Raw genomic sequence first — 18,392 nt, forward strand, 5'->3', positions numbered from 1 at the left:
GAACTGGAGCACCAGGAGGAAACCCATGTGGTCATGGGGAGAAACTCCTTACAGGCAGCAGTAGAGATTGAACGCCGATTGCTGACACTGTAAAGCGTTGCGATAACCACTACACTATCTTGCCTCAGCTAAACTCGTTGTTCTGACAAAATGACAGCAATTTACCTTTAAATATTAGAAGATTCAAGATTGTTTAATGTCATCTCTTGTACATAAATACAAAAGAGACTAAAATAATTGTAACAACCCACACAAAGTACTGGAGGAACTCTGCAGGACAGGCAGCATCTAGGAAAAGGGTACAGTATAATACAGAATCTGAGGCCACAAACCAGGCACGCCCGGGATCCACTTCAGTTTGCATATCAGGAGAAGGTGGGAGTGGAGGATGCTATCACGTACTTGCTGCACAAATCCCTCTCTCACCTGGACAGGGTCAGTGGTGCTGTGAGGATTACATTCCTGGACTTCTCTAGTGCCTTTAACACCATCCAGCCCAGGATCTTAAGGCACAAACTAACGGAGATGGGAGTAGACTCACACATGGTGGCTTGGATAACGGACTACTTGACAGACAGACCTCAGTATGTGCGGTTGGGAGACTGTAGGTCTGACGCGGTGGTCAGCAGCACAGGAGCGCCGCAGGGGACCGTGCTCTCTCCGGTCCTGTTCACCCTGTACACATCAGACTTCCAATATAACTCGGAGTCCTGCCATGTGCAGAAGTTCGCTGATGACACGGCCATAGTGGGGTGTGTCAGGAATGGTCAGGAGGAAGAGTATAGGAAACTGATACAGGACTTTGCGATATGGTGCAACTCAAACTACCTGCGTCTCAATATCACCAAGACCAAGGAGATGGTGGTGGACTTTAGGAGACCTAGGCCTCATATGGAGCCAGTGATCATTAATGGAGAATGTGTGGAGCAGGTTAAGACATACAAGTATCTGGGAGTGCAGTTAGACGAGAAGCTAGACTGGACTGCCAACACAGATGCCCTGTGCAGGAAAGCACAGAGTCGACTGTACTTCCTCAGAAGGCTGGCGTCATTCAATGTTTGTAATGAGATGCTGAAGATGTTCTATTGGTCAGTTGTGGAGAGCGCCCTCTTCTTTGTGGTGGCGTGCTGGGGAGGCAGCATTAAGAAGAGGGACGCCTCATGTCTTAATAAGCTGGTAAGGAAGGCGGGCTCTGTCGTGGGCACAGAACTGGAGAGTATGACATCGGTGGCAGAGCGGAGGGCGCTGAGTAGGCTACGGTCAATCATGGAAAACCCTGAACATCCTCTGCACAGCACCATCCAGAGACAGAGAAGCAGCTTCAGCGGCAGGTTGCTGTCAATGCAATGCTCCTCAGACAGGATGAAGAGATCATTACTCCCCAACGCCATTCGGCTCTACAACTCAACCACCAGGGGCAAGACATGTTAAAGTGCCGGGGTTAGGACTGAGCTTAAGTTACCACTCAATGCACTTTAGTAAACTATTTAAGAACTTTTTAAGAACTTTTTAAAAGCTATTTATTAATGCTTTTTGGGAGGGTGATTTTAGATGCATATCATATTTATACTGAGTTAAATACTGTATGTAATTAGTTTTGCTACAATAAGTGTATGGGACACTGGAAAAATGTTGAATTTCCCCTTGGGGATGAATAAAGTATCTATCTATCTATCTATCTATCTATCTATCTATCTATCTATCTATCTATCTATCTATCTATCAGTCAACTTTTTGGGCTGAAACCCTTCAGCAGGACAGCATTTTGTGTGTGTTGCCTGGATTTCCAGCATCTGCAGATTTTCTCTTGTTTGTGAATGAAATAATTGTTACTTCAGATCTGATGCAGCATAATAAAACACAAACAATAAAAAACACAATAATAAAAAATCTCAATAACTATAAATACATAAGATATCTTATATAAAGTGACGCTAGGCTGTACATAAGGAGACTGACAGAAAATAGTACAGTAGTTGTGAAGTTAGTGGGTGGAGGTGTTAATCAGCCTTATTATTTGAGGAAGTAACTGTCTTTGAGTTTGGTGGTCCTGGCTGGATGTTATGTAACATCCCACTGATGGAAGTGGGACAAACTGTCCACGAACACAAGAACATGAGGAAATAGAAGCAGGAGTACTCAGCCCCTCAAGACTGCTTCATCATTCATTATGATTATTGAAGATCTCCCTTAGGCCTCAATTCTTCAATTGTCCCTGTTAGTCAAAACCCTTAATTACCTAATCATTCAAAAATGTCCAGTACTGTACAATGTTTCAGGCTCATATACAGAATATAGCTCCGGTTTTGCACAGTACTGTAGTAATTTTATGTTTTGCACTGTACTGCTACTGCAAAAAAAACAATTTTATGACATATGTGAGTGATGATAAACTTGATTCTGATATGGGTCTCTCTTGTGGACTGAGAACGGGAAGGAAGCAGGGAGAGGGGAATCATGGTTAGGAACAGGGGTAAGGAGAGTGTAGACAGCGGGAAGCACCAGAGAGACATTCTGTAATGATCAATAAACTCAAATTACCTTGCCTGGTGTCTCACTGCTGGGTTTGTCTGCACCCGCACCACCCTTTGCCCCAGCACTTTTTCTCTGCTATCTGACTCATACCCCTCCCACAGCACTCCACCCTTCCCATTCCCAACATCCTTTACTCCCACCAGATTTACAAACTTGCTCTCTGCTCCGTATTGACAAATACAGTAGCATGTGAAAGTCTCAGGGACCCTAGCTATATACAATATATGTGCCTAAGATTTGAGAGATTCACTACCCTCTGTGGAAAGAATTCTTTATGGTCCTTGATTTTAAATGGCAAACTCCTTATTTGCTAACTATGTCCCTATATGAGATTCCCCCACTATTTTAACCTTGAGTGGAGAGAAACAAATTTGTAGGTGCATTGCCAAACCGATGATGGCAAATTTGAACTTGCTTTAACTAATGCAGTGAAAAGGACCAGGACCCTATTACTTAAACCAATACATTCAGAAGTTGGAATGAAGGAAATTATCTGCTGTATTTCCTATTCTGGTTTACAAGCAACTTGATTTAGGTTTCTGGGAATACACATCTCAGAAGACCTTACATAATCCACTAACACCACAACAACAGCAATGCTTGTTTTTCCTCAGGACGCTGAAGAAAGCTGGTCTACCTGAGCAGATGCTGGTGACCTTTTACCACTGCACCATAGAGAGCACCTAAGCATACTGCATCTCTGTGTGGTACCTCAGTTGTACAGCAACTGATAGGAAAGCACTTCAGCGGGTCATCTCTAGCGCACAGAAGATCATCGTGTCACAGCTCCCAACCCTGGACGACATCTACAGCTCACACTGCCTAAGGAAAGCAAAAAGCATCTGTAAGGACAATACATATCCATGCAATCATCTGTTTGAACTTCTTCCATCTAGCAGATGTTATAAGATTTTCTATGCCACACTTCCAGACTGAACAATAGCTTTTTCCCCAGAGCTATAATTTCTCTGAACCAATCGATCAAACGTCATCCATAAATTTGTTATATTGCTACTTTTAATACTGGCTTTATGGCCATCATGCATCTGAGTTGCGCTTTTGTACTGCAGAACATTGCTTGTACTGGCTGGTTACTTGATTTTATGTATTGTTTATTTATTTTATTTGTTGTTTTATAGCATTGAGTACAAGAGTTCCAAAGTCTTTTCCGCTGTATTGGTGCATGAAAATTGCACTATGCAATGACAATAAAGATATTTCATTCATTCTTTCTTTCATTCATTCATTCATTCATTCAACTTGAGTCTTGTGTTAATAGAATCATGGAGTCATACAGAATGGACATAGGCCCCTTGGCCCAAATGGTCCACGTTGACCAAGAGTCCCATCTAAGCTGGTTAGTTCCATTTGCTTGTGTCCCTCAAAACCTTTCTGATCATATACTGTCCAAGCACCCTCCAAATGACATTAACATACCTGCATCAACACTTGCCCTGGCAACTCATTCCATGCACTGACCTCCGGGAGAAATACTACCCCTCAGGTTCCTATTACAATTCTCTTCTCCCACCTTCAATCTATTGTCACTGGCTCTTCAACCTCCCAAAAAACGACTGTGAAAACGCACCTATCTATGACTCTCAGAATCAGATTTATTATCGTTGTTATATGAGGATGGCATGGTAACCTAGTGATTAGTATCTTAGTAGCTTAGTATGAGCAATCAGGCTCATTTCCTGAGGCTCTGTCTGAAAGGAGTTAGTATGTTCTCCCCAAGACCATGTGGGATTCCTTCAGGTGCTCCGGCTTCCTCCTACAGTCAAAGGTGTACCAGTTGGTAGGTCAGTGTAAGTTGTCCCTTGATTAAGCTATGGTTAAATCAGAGATCGCTAGGTGGTGTGGCTTGAGGGGTTGGAAGGACCTACTCAATAAATAAATAAAGACAAATAAAAACGCTATGAAATTTGTTATTTTGTGGCAGCAGTACAGTGCAATTCATAAAATATAAAGCACAATAAGAAGTATATGTAAAAACGTAATTAAGTAGTGCAAAAAGAGAGCAAAAATAGTGAGACAGTGTTCCCAGGTTTATTGTCCATTCAGAAATCTCATGGTGGATGCGAAAAAGCTGTTCCTAAAATGTTTGATGTGTGTCTTTGTGCTCCTGTACCGGCTCCCTGATGGTAGCAATGATAAGAAGGATGTCATGGATGGTGGGACTCCTTAATGACGGATGTCACCATATGAGACATCACCTTTTGAAGAAGTCCTCAATGCCGGGAGCTCGTGTCCATGATGAAGCTGGATGAAGCTACAACACTCTGCAGATTTTACTCATCCTGTGCAGTGGCCCTGGTTGTATCACAGCCTGGTATGGCAGGGCCAATGCACAGGGTCGTAAGAATCTGCAGAGTGTTGTAGACTCAGTCTGCTCATCTTATGCACAATCATTAAATATATATGATCCTCCTCACCATCAATGATTTCTTCCATCAGCAGTGCCTCAAGAAACTGGCATCCTAGCTTCATCCTAAGGATCTTCTTCATCCAGATCATGACTGCTTCTCATTACTAGCATCAGGGAAGAGGTACAAAAGCCTGAATACCCACACTCAATGACTCAGCAATGGCCATCAGACTTCTGACTGTTCCATGAGCCTACAGCTGCCTCATCAATTTTGTCGCACCATTCGTTTATTTTACAATTTAATGTAATGTTATGTCTTTGTACGATACTACTGTTTACAAAACAAAAAAAAATTCACATCACCCAAGAAACCAGTCAAGCTTGAATACAATCCAGAATGGTGAGAATACTTAGCAGGTCAGGCAGTATCAGTGGAGAGAGAAACCGAAATCGGTAGTTCTAGTCAATGATTCATCATCTGAACTGGTAATCATTGCCATGCACTTTGGTAATACAAATAAATGTGCAGACTATTTTCAAAATGGGAAGAAAATCCAAAAATCTGAGATGCTAAGGCCTTGGGCGCCCTTGTGCAGAATGCCCTAAAGGTTAACTTGCAGGGAGAGTTGGCGCAAATGCAATGTTAGCATTCATTTCAAGAGGTCTAGAATACAAGAGTAGGGTTGTGAGGCTCTATAAGGCACTGGTGAGGCCTCACCTTGAGTATTGTGAACAGTTTTGGGCTCCTCATCTAAGAAAAGAAATGCTGACATTGGAGAGGGTTCACAGGGATGATTCCGGGAATAAAAGGGTTATAATATGAGGAATGTTTGATGGCTCTGGGTCTGTACTTGCTGGAATTTAGAAGGATGAAGTGGGATCTCATTGAAACCTTTTGAACATTGAAAGGCCTAGACACAGTAGATGTGGAAAGGATGTTTATCCATGATGGGGGTGTCTAGGCCAAGAAGGTACAGCCTCAGGATAGGGGGGCATCCATTTCAGACAGAGCTGCTCAAGAATATCTTCAGCCAAAGGGTGGCGAATTTGTGGATGCCAGGTTGTTGGGTGTATTTAAGACAAAGTTTGATCGGTTCTTGATTAGATACAACAACAAAGGTTATGGGGAGTGGGGCTGAGGAGAGGTAAAAAGGATCAGCCATGATTGAATGGTGGAGCCAACTTGATGGGCTAAATGGCCTAATTCTGCTCCTATCTCTTATGGTCTTATTATCAAGGCAGTCATTAGATTAAGATGAAGAAGGATCTCGGCCCAAAACGTCATCTGTTTATTCCTCTCCATAGATGCTGCCTGACCTATAGAGTTCCTCTGGCATTTTCCATGTGTTGTTTTGAATTAGGTCACTGCCCAACAAACATTCCAACTGGATCAGGTATTGGCTGACCTTCAGTCATAACATTGTTGGCTTATTACGATGGTGTCATTCAGTTGGCTAATTTCTTCCAGGAATTCATGAGTGGTCTGGGTTATGTTTATAAGAAATTACAACTTGGAGGTCAAATTTTGAAAATGCCAATCTCTGCCAGGAATAAGTTTAAAACCTGGGTAAGGAATTTTCCTTTCCCAATCCTCTAATATATTTTGTCCACTTATTTCAAATCAGTAGCTAGCTGTTAAATATTCAGTGCAGGTGGAAATTCTCAGCTGGACACCAACACACTCTCCTTTAGGTTTAGTATGCTATATAACATTGGGGCCGGAATGTGGTGACAGTTGCTGGCTGTCCCAGGATAATCCTCGCTAATTTGATTTGGTGCAAATGATGCATATCACTGTACATTTCAATATACATTAGACAAATAAAGCTAATCTGAAGAGTAGACAGGGTGGTGTAAAAGATGTCTAGTACATTGGTCATCAGGCGGGATGCTGAGTACAGGAGTAGGGACATTATATTTCAGTTGTATAAATCATTGGCGAGGCTGCACTTGGCGCGCTGTACACTTTTGGTCATCCTGTTTTAGGAAAGACATGGGTAAGCTGAAAAAAGTGCAGAAAGACTTTATGAGTATGTTGCCGATCTAGAGGACCTGAGTTATGGGGATCAGATGGCCAGGCTAGGTCTATATTCTTTAGAAAACAAAGAAGATATAGTCACACAGGATTCTGTCAGAAACAAGTCATTTAGAGGTAGGGTGGTTTGATTGAGGAAGGTCTGATCAATAAGATGGGATCATCCAGATGAGATTTACCAATGGAAAATTTACCTCACAGTTCCATTTACCCAGGTTCAGTCCTGACCTTGGCTACTGTCTGCATGGAGTTTGTATGTTCTCCCGGTGACCCTGTGGGTGTTCCCTGTGGGTTTTCCAGTTTTTTCTCACTTCCTAAAGACATTGCAGTTGGCAGGTTAGTTGGTCTCAAAGTTACTCCTAGTGTGTTGGTTGGTTGTAGAATCTAGGGGCAGTTAACTGGATTATGGAGAAAATAAAAAAAAAACTTTATTATTAGAGTCATAGAGTCATAGTACATTTTCTCAGTACTCTTTCAAACTTGTTTACGTATCTCTTCCAGGTAGGTGACTAAAACCTACCTACAGGAAAGATGCTCTGGGGTCGCGTCTGAGGACTCACTTTTGTTCCAAATGCTATTTGCTTACTTTTATTGCTTGTACGATTTGTTTTTATTCTCTCTCTGCACATTGGATATTTGTCAGTCTTTTTTTAACAGGTTCTTTTGGGTTTCTTGTTTTGTGGTTGCCTGCACGGAGATGAATCTCAAGGTTGTATAATGTATCCATACTTTGATAATAAATGTACTTTGAACATAAATAATGTAGGATTAGTGTGTATGGTTATTTTTATATTATAGAGATACAGCACAGTAACAAGCCTTTCCAGCCCAGCGTGCCCACACTCCCATGTGACCAATTAACCTGCTAACCTGTATGGTCTTGGAATGTGGGAAGAAACTGGAGAACCTGGAGAAAACCCTCTCGGTGACAGGGAACATGTACAAACTCCTTACAGACAGCAGCAGAATTGAATCTGAGTCACTGGCCCTGTAAAAGCCTTGTACTAACTGCTAGGCTACCATACTGAAATCACTGTTGACAATCAGTGAGCCAAAGGGCCTTGTCCCCAGCAATTTGATCCCATGACTTTTTGCTAATTTGATGGCATTAAATTTAGTTTTGATGCCTTGTGTATTGCAAGATATGGTTGAAGGGAATTTCAGAATTGTTGCTTCAGAAACTAAACAACTCAGAATTAAACTCACAAACATTAGCGAAATATTCCCGGAGAAAATAATTGAACTGGAAAACTATTCCTGTGAGTAAAGGCTTGTGGGAAGCAGCCAGCAAGCTCTTTAGTTGATGACAAATGTTATGGGATGTCACAGATGCGTCAGTATAGTTTTGCCCATGCTCTTAGGTCTGATTGGCACACATACTCAGGATACCACTACAGAAACTCTGAGTTGACCAATTTCCGCCCTTTCAGCATTTGGTATTTCACTCAGCCTTCCAGGATGCTCATTCAGTGGGATTTGCAAGTTCCCATTTGACAACTTCCTTTCGAAAAACAGCCAACACTAACAAGCAAGTAATTAATGTCATTTCTCTGAGTTCTGCACTTTGTCAAAACAGAGGCAATAGTGTTGCAAGTGCCTGTATACATCTTTTAAGTTTGTTTTTAAGGCCAATGCTGATCTTAAATGTTGGAAGACCAAAAGTCATGGGAGCAGAATTCGGCCATTCAGCCCATTGAGTCTGCTCATCTCTAATTTATCTTCCCTCTCAGCACCATTTTCTAGCCTTCTCCCCATAATCTTTGAAGCTCTTACTAATTAAGTACCTATAAACCTTAGCTTTAACTTGGCCTCCACAGCTGTCTGTGGCAATGAAATCCAGAGGTGCATCACACTCTGGCTAAAGGAATCCCTCCTCATCTAAAGAGGATACCAAACGTTTCTTCAGATACAAGAAGTGGTAAACAAAGGCAAAAGTAGGTATTGGACTGCAGGAAATTGAAGCTGGAGAGGTAATAATGGGGGAAAAGAAAACTATGAAAAACGCCAGCAGTATGCCGGAGGTTCGAGAGCATCAAGGGGCAGAAGTGTGCATAGTTGACATTCCCAGGGATAAGGCACTTAAGAAACTGAAAGGCCTGATGGAAGATAAGTCACCTGGATCAGAAGGACGACACCCCTGAGTTCTGAAGGGGGTTACTGAAGACATTGTGGAGGCATTACTAATGACTTTTCAGGAATCAATTGACTACAGCATGGTTCCAGAGGACTGGAAAATTGTAAATGTCACTCCACTCTTCAAGAAAAGAGAAAGGAAGAAAGAAAGAAATTATAGGCCAGTTGGTCTGACCTCAATGGTTGGGAAGATATTGAAGTTGATTGTTAAGGATGAGGTTTCAGGGTACTTGGAGGCTCATGATAAAATAAGCTGTAGTCAGCATGGTTTCCTTAAGGGAAAATCTTGCCTTACAAATCTGTCGGAATTCCTTGAACAATTAACAAGCAGGATAGCCAATGGAGAATCAGTGGATGTTGTGTACTTGGATTTTCAGAAGGTCTTTGACAAGGTGCCACAGATGAGGCCACTTAACAAGTTAAGAGCCCATGGAATCACAGGGAAAATACTATCATGGATAGAGTATTGGCTGATTGACAAGAGGCAAAGAGTGGGAATAAAGCAAACCTTTTTTGGTTGATTGCTGGTGACTAGTTATGTAAAACAGGGGTCTGCGTTGGGACAGTTTTATATATTATATGTCAGTGACTTGAATATTTTGTTGCCAACTTTGTGGATGATACAAAGACAGATGGAGGGGCAGGTTGTCTTGAGGAAGTAGAGAGGCTATAGAAGGAATTAGACAGATTAGGAGAATGGTCAAATAAGATTTGGATGAAATATAGTGTCAGAAAGTGTATGGCCATACACTTTGGTAGAAGAAATAAAAGAGTAGACTATTTTTTTAAATGGAGAGAAAATTCAAAAATCTGAGGTGCAAAGTGACTTAGGAGCCTTGTGCAGTATTTCCTAAAAGTCAACTTGCACTTTAAGTCCATGGTGAGGAAGGCAAATGTGATGTTAGCATTCATTTCAGGAGGAATAGAATATAAAAGCAAGGATGTAATGTTGAGGCTTTGTAAGTCACTGGTGAGGCCTCACTCGGAGGAGTATTGTGAGCAGTTTTGGGCCCTTATCTAAGAAAGGATGTACTGATATTGGAGATGGTTCAAAAGAGGCTCACAAAAGTGATTCTGGGATTGAAAGGCTTGTCATATGAAAAGTGCTTAATGGTTCAAAGGTTTCAAAGGTGCATTTAATGTCAGAGAAATGTATACAATATACATTCTGAAATGCTTTTTCTTCGCTACCATCCACAAAAACAGAGGAATGCCCCAAAGAATGAACAACAGTTAAGTGTTAGAACCCCAAAGTCCCCCCCAGCACCCTTCCCTACTCACCCCACCGGCAAAAAAGCACTGGCACCCGCCACCAATCACTCAGATGTGGCCAAAGCAACAGTAAAGACACAGACTTGTAGTACTCCAAAGACTATATTGCTCACCCGGCATTCGACATACCACAGGCTCCCTCTTTCTCTAATGGGGAGAAAGAGGTATCCGTTTCACAGCAAGAGGGGAGACATAACAAACAACTTTTTGGTTTATGATGTTAAAAGTCCATTACATTGCTTTTTTCGAGCTCTGTACCCAAAGATCTCAGGTCTCTGGGCACACAGCCGTAGATCTTCCAACACCCCCACGACATACGGGTCTCCTGCCATGACACCGACCTTCAATCCACCTGTCTCCAGAGCCCTAAGATTCTAGGCCTCCAAAGGCAAGCCGTACTCTTAGGCCGAGCCCTTGGCATGTCGAACAAAGGCCAGTTGTGAAACCCCGAGAGTGGGCCCCATTCCTGCAAAGAACTGTATTCAGCGTGTAACTCCAGGTCAGGGTCTTCAAAAGAACCCTGAAAGAGAAAAATAGGGATATTAAAGATGGAAATAGATCTGTTCCAAAGATGCAAGCAAAGGAGTTGCTTCTAGGTGCCATTAACCCTTCTAAGCCCCACCGAATGGTTGTGGCCTGTATTCACTAGGATTCAGAAGTATGAAGGGTGACCTCATTGAAACCCATCAAATGTTGAAAGGTATTGATAGAGTAGATGTGGAGATGATGTTTCCTATGCTGGGAGAGTCTAACACTAGAAGACACACTCAGAGTAGAGGGGGATTCTTTTAGACAGAAGATGAGGAGGAATTTCTTTAGCCAGAGCATGGTAAATCTGAGGAGACTGATAGATTTTTGATTGGTCAGGACCTGAAGGGATATGGAGAGAAGAGAGGAGACTGGGGCTGAGAGGGAAAATGGATCAGTCACGATGAAATGGTAGAATATACTCAATGGGCTAAATAGCCTAATTCTGCTCCTATATCTTATGGTCCTTCTATTCTGAGCCTGTGCTCTCTGGTCCTATATTCCCTACTAAAGGAAACACCCTCTCCATGTGCATTCTATCTCAGCCTTTCAGTATTCGATAGGTTTCAATGAGATTCTTCATCATTCTCCTAAGCTCCTGCTAGTACAGGCCTAGAACCTTCAAATACTCCTCATACATTAAAAGTTTCATTCCCAAGATCATTCTTGTGCATCTCCTCTGGACTCTCTCCAATGCCAGCACGTTCTTTATTAGATAACAGGCCCAAAACTGCTCATAATGCTCCAAGTACAGTCTGATCAATGCCTTAGAAAGCCTCAGCCACTTCTTACAAGGTTGGTTTTGCTTTAAAAAGAAATACTTCTGTTTACATAATGTTTTTCACAACCTGAAGCAACTATAAATATGCTTTACAGCCAATAAAATCATTCAAAAGTTTAGCAGTTGTTATCATGTAGCAAATCAACAAAAATAAACATTTGCCTCTCAGTGTGAACATCTGGCTTCGAATCTCAAAGGGATAATATGGCGCTCATCTTAAATTATATTGATGGGAACAAACACATCCGGTGTGGGAATTAAAGGGAGGCTCAATTTAAAAAGTGTACTGATTGCAACACAGACTTTACAGGTCTTTAGATGGTATCCATGATTAATGTGGTGGATGACTATCAGGGGAAACCTAACGTAAAAAATGCAATCGGATACAATTCGGGAAACATAATAAGGGAGACCATTTAGAGAAGCAGGGGATATTGTCGATGCAGTTTCAGATTTATCTTAAAGCAGGCAGTACTGTTTCAAAATGAATTTATAAGTAGCAGTACTTTATGGTGAGGCAATGCAAAACCTATTAAAATATTATTTATATAATTTGAATATAAAGTCCAGTTTGAACATGTCTGGGCAATCTCAGCTTTAGTGAAATGCATATCATGGATCTGTATAATGGAGTGTGTATCGATTTGAGAGGCGGTGAGAACAAAAATTTATGCTATCATTTCAGGAAAGATAATAAGGCAACCAAAAAAGCACAGAGGAGATTAATTAAAAGCACACTAGGCTTGAGAGATTTTCGTAAAGAGGCGGGGATAGAGAAAGGGGTGCTTTCCTCTTAGAGGAAAAAGTAAGGGGAAATGTATTAAAAATGTTGATATCAAACATAAAAAATCTGCTTGAAGTATTGTTAACTTAAATTCATCCCATTCAATAGAGTCTATAGTTATAGGAGAAACAGGCTTTTGGCCCATCATGTTTATGCTGACCTTCAGGCATCCATCTATACTAATCATACAGTACCGTGCTAAAGACTTTTGCACAGTCAATATGGAGCGGAGAGCGAGTTTTTAAATCAGATGAGAGCAAAGGGTGTTGGGATTGATGAGGGTGGAGCGCATTGGGAGGGGTGTGGGACGTAGTAGAGAATGAGTGCTGGGGTGGGGTATGGTGTGGGTATAGACACACCCAGCCCTGAGACACCAGGCAAGGTCATTTCATTCTAAACAATTGATCATTACAGAATATCTCTCTGGTGCTTCCTGCTCTCTCCCCTCTCCCTTCTCTTTTCCCAACCGTGATTCCCCTCCCCCTGCCCCCTTCCCATTCTCAGTCCACAATAGAGACCTAGATCAGTATCAGGTTTATCAGCACTCACACTTGGCATGAAGTTTTTTTTGTTTGCAGCAGCTGTCCAGTGCAATACATAAAATTACTACAGAACATAGTCTATGGACTTCTATCCTCTGGAATTCAAGCATGTATCTGGATAAAAGAATTGCAACATTTTGGGTAAGAACATGGATAAGAGGGATAAGGAGGGCTATGGTCTAGATGGCCTAGGCAGAATAACAGTTCAGCACAGACTCGATGGGCTGAAAGGTCTTCTTGCTGTAGCGCTCTCTGACTCTGAATCAGGGGTTCCCAGCCTAGGGTCAAAGGAACGTTCAGTTAACGTAGAGTCATATAAAAATGATTGGGAGCATTTGCTATGAATTTTAGATGAGTGCCCCTACAACCACCAGCCACTCAGGCAGTGTGTCTGAAATCCCCTATCTCTTGATTGGTTATTTTTGTCCACCTCTTCTCTGTGGAGACATTCATTTATATCATACTCCTGGTTTGAGGTGGCACTGCTGAAGACAGGTGACAACTTACTGACCATTCATAAAGCAAGAAATACAACTAAATACTTTATTAGTAACATGTTTTATGTAAAAAAAATCATGTTAAATGGTCACCACAAACAATGAAGAGGTGAGTGAAGGCATGGCTAATTTGAGGGTTGAGGCGTGTTCGGGGAGAAGTGGCTGGTGTGAGGTCGATCTAAGCATCGAGCCAATTTGCAAAGGTTGGGTACTGGCTGGACCGTGGCAATGGGGTCCAGGCCTACAGCATATTGATGTGACAGAGCCCTGGTCCTAGTGCGAGGGATGATCCGATGTTTGGATGATGAGCTGGATAGATTGAAAAGGCAGGGTATTAGGACTGGAGGTGAGGGTCAGGCCGGTTCTGCATGGATGCTGCGCAGCCTCCTCCCTGATATACTTATATACTTTACTTTATTGTCACCAAATAATTGATACTAGAGCGTACAATCATCACAGCGATATTTGTTTCTGCGCTCCATGCTCCCTGGAGTACAAATCAATAGTAACTATAATAAAAATTTAAATTATAAATCATAAATAAAAAAAAGAAAAGGGAAAGTAAGGTAGTGCAAGTCAGGTCCGGATATTTGGAAGGTACGGCCCAGATCCGGGTCAGGATCTGTTCAGCAATCTTATCACAGTTGGAAAGAAGCTGTTCCCAAATCTGGCTGTACGAATCTCCAAGCTCCTGAACCTTCTCCCGGAGGGAAGAGGGACAAAAAGTGTGTTAGCTGGGTGGGTCTTGTCCTTGATTATCCTGACAGCACTGTGGTGTAAAGTGAGTCCAAGGATGGAAGATTGGTTTGGGTGATGTGCTGGGCTATATTCATGATCTTCTGCAGCTTCTTCCGTCTTGGACAGGACAACTTCCATACCAGGTTGTGATGCACCCTAGAAGAATGCTTTCTACGGTGCACCTATAAAAATTAGTGAGGGTTTTAGGGGACAGGTCAAATTTCTTCAGCTTTCTCAGGAAGTAAAGTTGCTGGTGGGCCTTCTTAGCAGTGGACTTTGCTTGGTTAGAGCAAGTCAGGTCATTTGTGATATTCACCCCGAGGAAGCTTTTGACCTGTTCCACCTGCGCACCACCGATGTTGATGGGGTCGTGCGGTCTGTTACTCCTTCTGAAGTCAACAACCAATTCCTTCGTCTTGCTGATGTTGAGGGATAGGGTACTGTCTTCGCACCATGCCAGCAGGTTCTTAATTTCCTCTCTGTACTCTGACTCATCATTACCCAAGATGCGGCCTACAATTGTGGTGTCGTCAGCAAACTTATATATTGAGTTTGATGGAAACTTGGCTACACAATCATGGGTGTACAGTGAGTACAGCAGGGGACTGAGTACACAGCCTTGTGGGGCACCAGTGCTCAAAGTGATTGTAGAGGACAGCTTCTCCCTTATTTTTACAGCCTGGGTCCTGTCTGTGAGGAAGTTGAAGATCCAGCTGCAGATCTGAGTGCTAAGACTGATGGGGTGGGGCACACAGCCCATGAGCAGGGTGGGTGGGATCCTTCATGATGTTATTGGCACCTTTCTGAATATATGTCCTTGATGGTAAATACCCTCGTGTTGGAGATGCATTGGGCAGATTTGTAGAACTTTTCTGTGTGCTGCTGTGCAGTTTCTGTACTACACAGCATGTTAGGATGCTCTCTGCTGTGCACCGGTAGGATGTTGTGAGTAGAGATATGCATAGTCCATCTCTCTTCAGCCTCCTTAGAAAGTAGAGCGATTGGTGAGCTATCTTGACTGTGTAGAATGTGTTCTGGGACCTTGAGAGGTTGTGTGAGATGTGCTCCCCCAGGAGTCTGGAACTGCTCACAGCTTCCACTGCTGTGCCGATGATGTAAAGAGGAGTGTGAGTGCTGAGTTGTATATCTCTCACAGATGTTTTTTCGGGCTGGATACTGTCCAGATGCCAAGCAAAAGTGAGTAATTCTAAGCTTTAATTGGTCCTGATGAAGGGTCTTGGACCAAAACATTGACTGTCTTTTCCATAGATACTGCCTGGCCTGCTGAGTTCCTCCAGTATTTTGTGTGTGTTGCTTGGATTTCCAGCATCTGCAGATTTTCTCTTGTTTACAATTGGTAATTGAATGACTTGGGTGGTGGGGTGGAGGTATGTCTCACCAAAGGAGGTGAAAGGTGCTCCTTCCCTCTACTAGCCTGCAGGTTACCCCTGGGTAAGGTGTAGTACCCCCCCATGATCAGGGTCTTGTGAAGCCATGGGAGCAGGCGGTGTATGATTGATTGAGCGGCTGGTGCATATCACATCCTGGTTGTGTGGCAGCTAGGACGCGATTTCCATGGTTGATCCAACCAACGGATGGCCTCATGCACACACAAAGACTGACAAACAACCAGTGTGCAAAAGTAGACAAATCGTGAAAATAAAAGAAAATCAATACTGAGCCACGAGTTGTACAGTCCCAATGTGAGTCTGTAGGTTGTAGATTCAGTTCAGAGTTGAGGTGAATGAAGTTATCTACACTGGTTCAGGAGCCTGTGCCTTTAGCGTAATGACCGTTCCCTAACCTTGTGGTATAGGATTAAAGTTTCTGTACCTCCTCCACAACAGTAATGCATGGCCTGCAGAGCGATGATGGATGCTGCTTTCTTGTACTTCTGCTCCATGTAAATGTCTTCATAGAAGGGGAGATAGACTGAGATAGACCTGGTTGTATCCACCACTTTTTGTAGGATTTTCCATTCCTGGGTATTGGTGCTTTCCATACCAGTCCATGATGCAACCAACTTTCCTATAGCATCTTTCCTATAGCAGGGTGAGCAATATATCACCACTAAATCATCTGTGCATGATCCAGGTTTAGATTCAGATTTATTTATCATGTGTACAATACTTTGAAACATTCAGTGAAATGCGTAGTTTGCGTTAACAACCAATATACCCAAGGATGTGCTGGAGGCAGCCTGCCAGTGTCACCACACGTTGTGTTGCCAACATAGCATGCCCACCACGCTTGGCAGAACAACATAAAACACAGCAACAGAACAGAGTACAACAGGCAACAGAGTACAACAGGCAAGAAAACCACAGCAGCAAATCACGCCCTTTTCCTTCTCATCCACAGAAAGTCCTCCAACCCCAGGCCTCCAGGGCTCCAGCCTCCAATTTCCAGGCTTTGACTTCCACACTTCCAAACAACTTTGGGCTTCATTCTTTAATATCGATCCCAGGGCTAGCTGATGACAGGCTCAAACTCTGGACTTGCTGAGTCACCTGCCACTTTGCTTTCTGCTCACAGAAATATGATACAGGAATCGTCTTTCTGAATATTTCTGCATCTTTCCTGTACCATAAAAACAGACAAAGTGGTTGTTATTTTGTTTGTTTGGTTATTGTCGTAGTTTGTGTTGTTCTGCCAAGCATTATGGGAATGCTATGTTGACACTAGAATGTGTGGTGACCCCAAGTACATATTCATTTGTGTTGGTCATTAACACAAACAACACTTTACACTGTATGTTTCAATGTTCTTTCAAAGTTCAAAATTCATTTATCATTAAGCTACATTTACTCTACCCTGAGGTTCATTTTCTTGCGGGCAGTCACAGTAAGTACAAAGAAACACAATAGAATCAATGAAAGACCATATATAACAGGACGGACAAACAACCAAAGTGTAAAAAGAAAACATTGTACAAATACGAAAAGATTAAAAAAAAGAATTAAGAAATAAATATTGAGAACATGAAATGAAGAATCCTTGAAAGTGAGTCCGTAGGCTGTGGGGACATTTCAGTGTTGGGGTGAGTGAAGTTATCCCATCTGATTCAGGAGCCTGCTGGTTGAATGGTAATAACTATTCCGGAACGTGGTGATGGGGGTCCTGAGCTCCTGAACCTCCTTTCTGATGGCAGCAGCGAGAAGAGAGCATGTCGTGATTGGTGGGTGTCCCTGATGCTGGATGATGGATTATGTGTGTTAAATAAATGAGAATCTGAATAGTAACCCAGGAGTGGAGAGAGGGTCCTGTTCCCTTAATAAAATGAGAATAACTTGGAAACAAGAAAGCCCACACAAATGCTGGGAATCTAGAAATATAAATAGAAAGCTAGACATACTACGACCAATGAGAGACTGGAATGGGAAAGTCATTTAGAACTCTGGGTGTGACCATCTGTCAGATGTCACCCCTGATATAGGTTCTATCCCAGAATACTAGGTGGTAATTGGACTTTTGTACACTCCCAGCAATTGATTTATTTGCTTTCTATTTTTATTGAAAGATTGTGTGGTTTGTTCGACACAGGAAGGTTAAAAAGCCCCACATTAAGGAGAAGGATTGGCTTTAAGTTATAGTGTGTGAACGAAAAATGCCTCCCAGTAATTGGCACTGCTGATCTGAGAGGCTAAAGATCAAACTGTAAATCAGCCGAGGAGGATGAGAGGTGACTTGATAGAGGTGTACAAGGTGATTGGATGCCTAGATCAAATGGAAAGCCAACTTTTTCCCAGGACGGAAAAGGCTAAAACGAGGTGGGTATAATTTTAATGTGATTGAAGGAACATATAGTTGCAGGGGGGTGGGGGGATATCAGAGGTAGGTTTGTGCCACAGAGGGTGATAGATGTGTGGAACACACTGCAATGGAGGTGGTAGAAACAGATGCAATAGGGACATTTAAGAAACTCTTAGATAGGCACATGGATGAAAGAAAATTAGAGGGCTATGTAGGAGGGAAGGTTTAGATTGATCTTAGAGTATGTTAAAAAGTTGGCGCATCATCCTGGGCTCTAGTGCCTGTACCATGCTGTACTGCTCTGTGTTCTAGGTTTTAAATCAGGAATTCTTGACCTTTTCCAGCTCCAGGCTCACACACTGTCTGATTATGCCCTTACTGGGGCAGCGCGATAGCAAGGCAATTAGTGCAACGCTTGACAGCACT

The 18,392-nt window shown here is 42.5% G+C and overlaps 1 long non-coding RNA gene across 1 annotated transcript in view; it reads right to left on the minus strand.

The window, feature by feature from the left end:
* Positions 1-10,795, minus strand: part of LOC132392406 (uncharacterized) — a 66,630-nt gene extending 55,835 nt beyond the window's left edge. The window contains exon 1 of the long non-coding RNA XR_009511525.1: positions 10,685-10,795. This is a non-coding gene — a long non-coding RNA (uncharacterized LOC132392406). The remainder of the gene's footprint in view (positions 1-10,684) is intronic.
* Between the last annotated feature and the right edge of the window lie 7,597 nt (positions 10,796-18,392).

This window comes from Hypanus sabinus, chromosome 4, assembly GCF_030144855.1.
Source record: "Hypanus sabinus isolate sHypSab1 chromosome 4, sHypSab1.hap1, whole genome shotgun sequence".
In the NCBI taxonomy this organism is placed as follows: domain Eukaryota; kingdom Metazoa; phylum Chordata; class Chondrichthyes; order Myliobatiformes; family Dasyatidae; genus Hypanus; species Hypanus sabinus.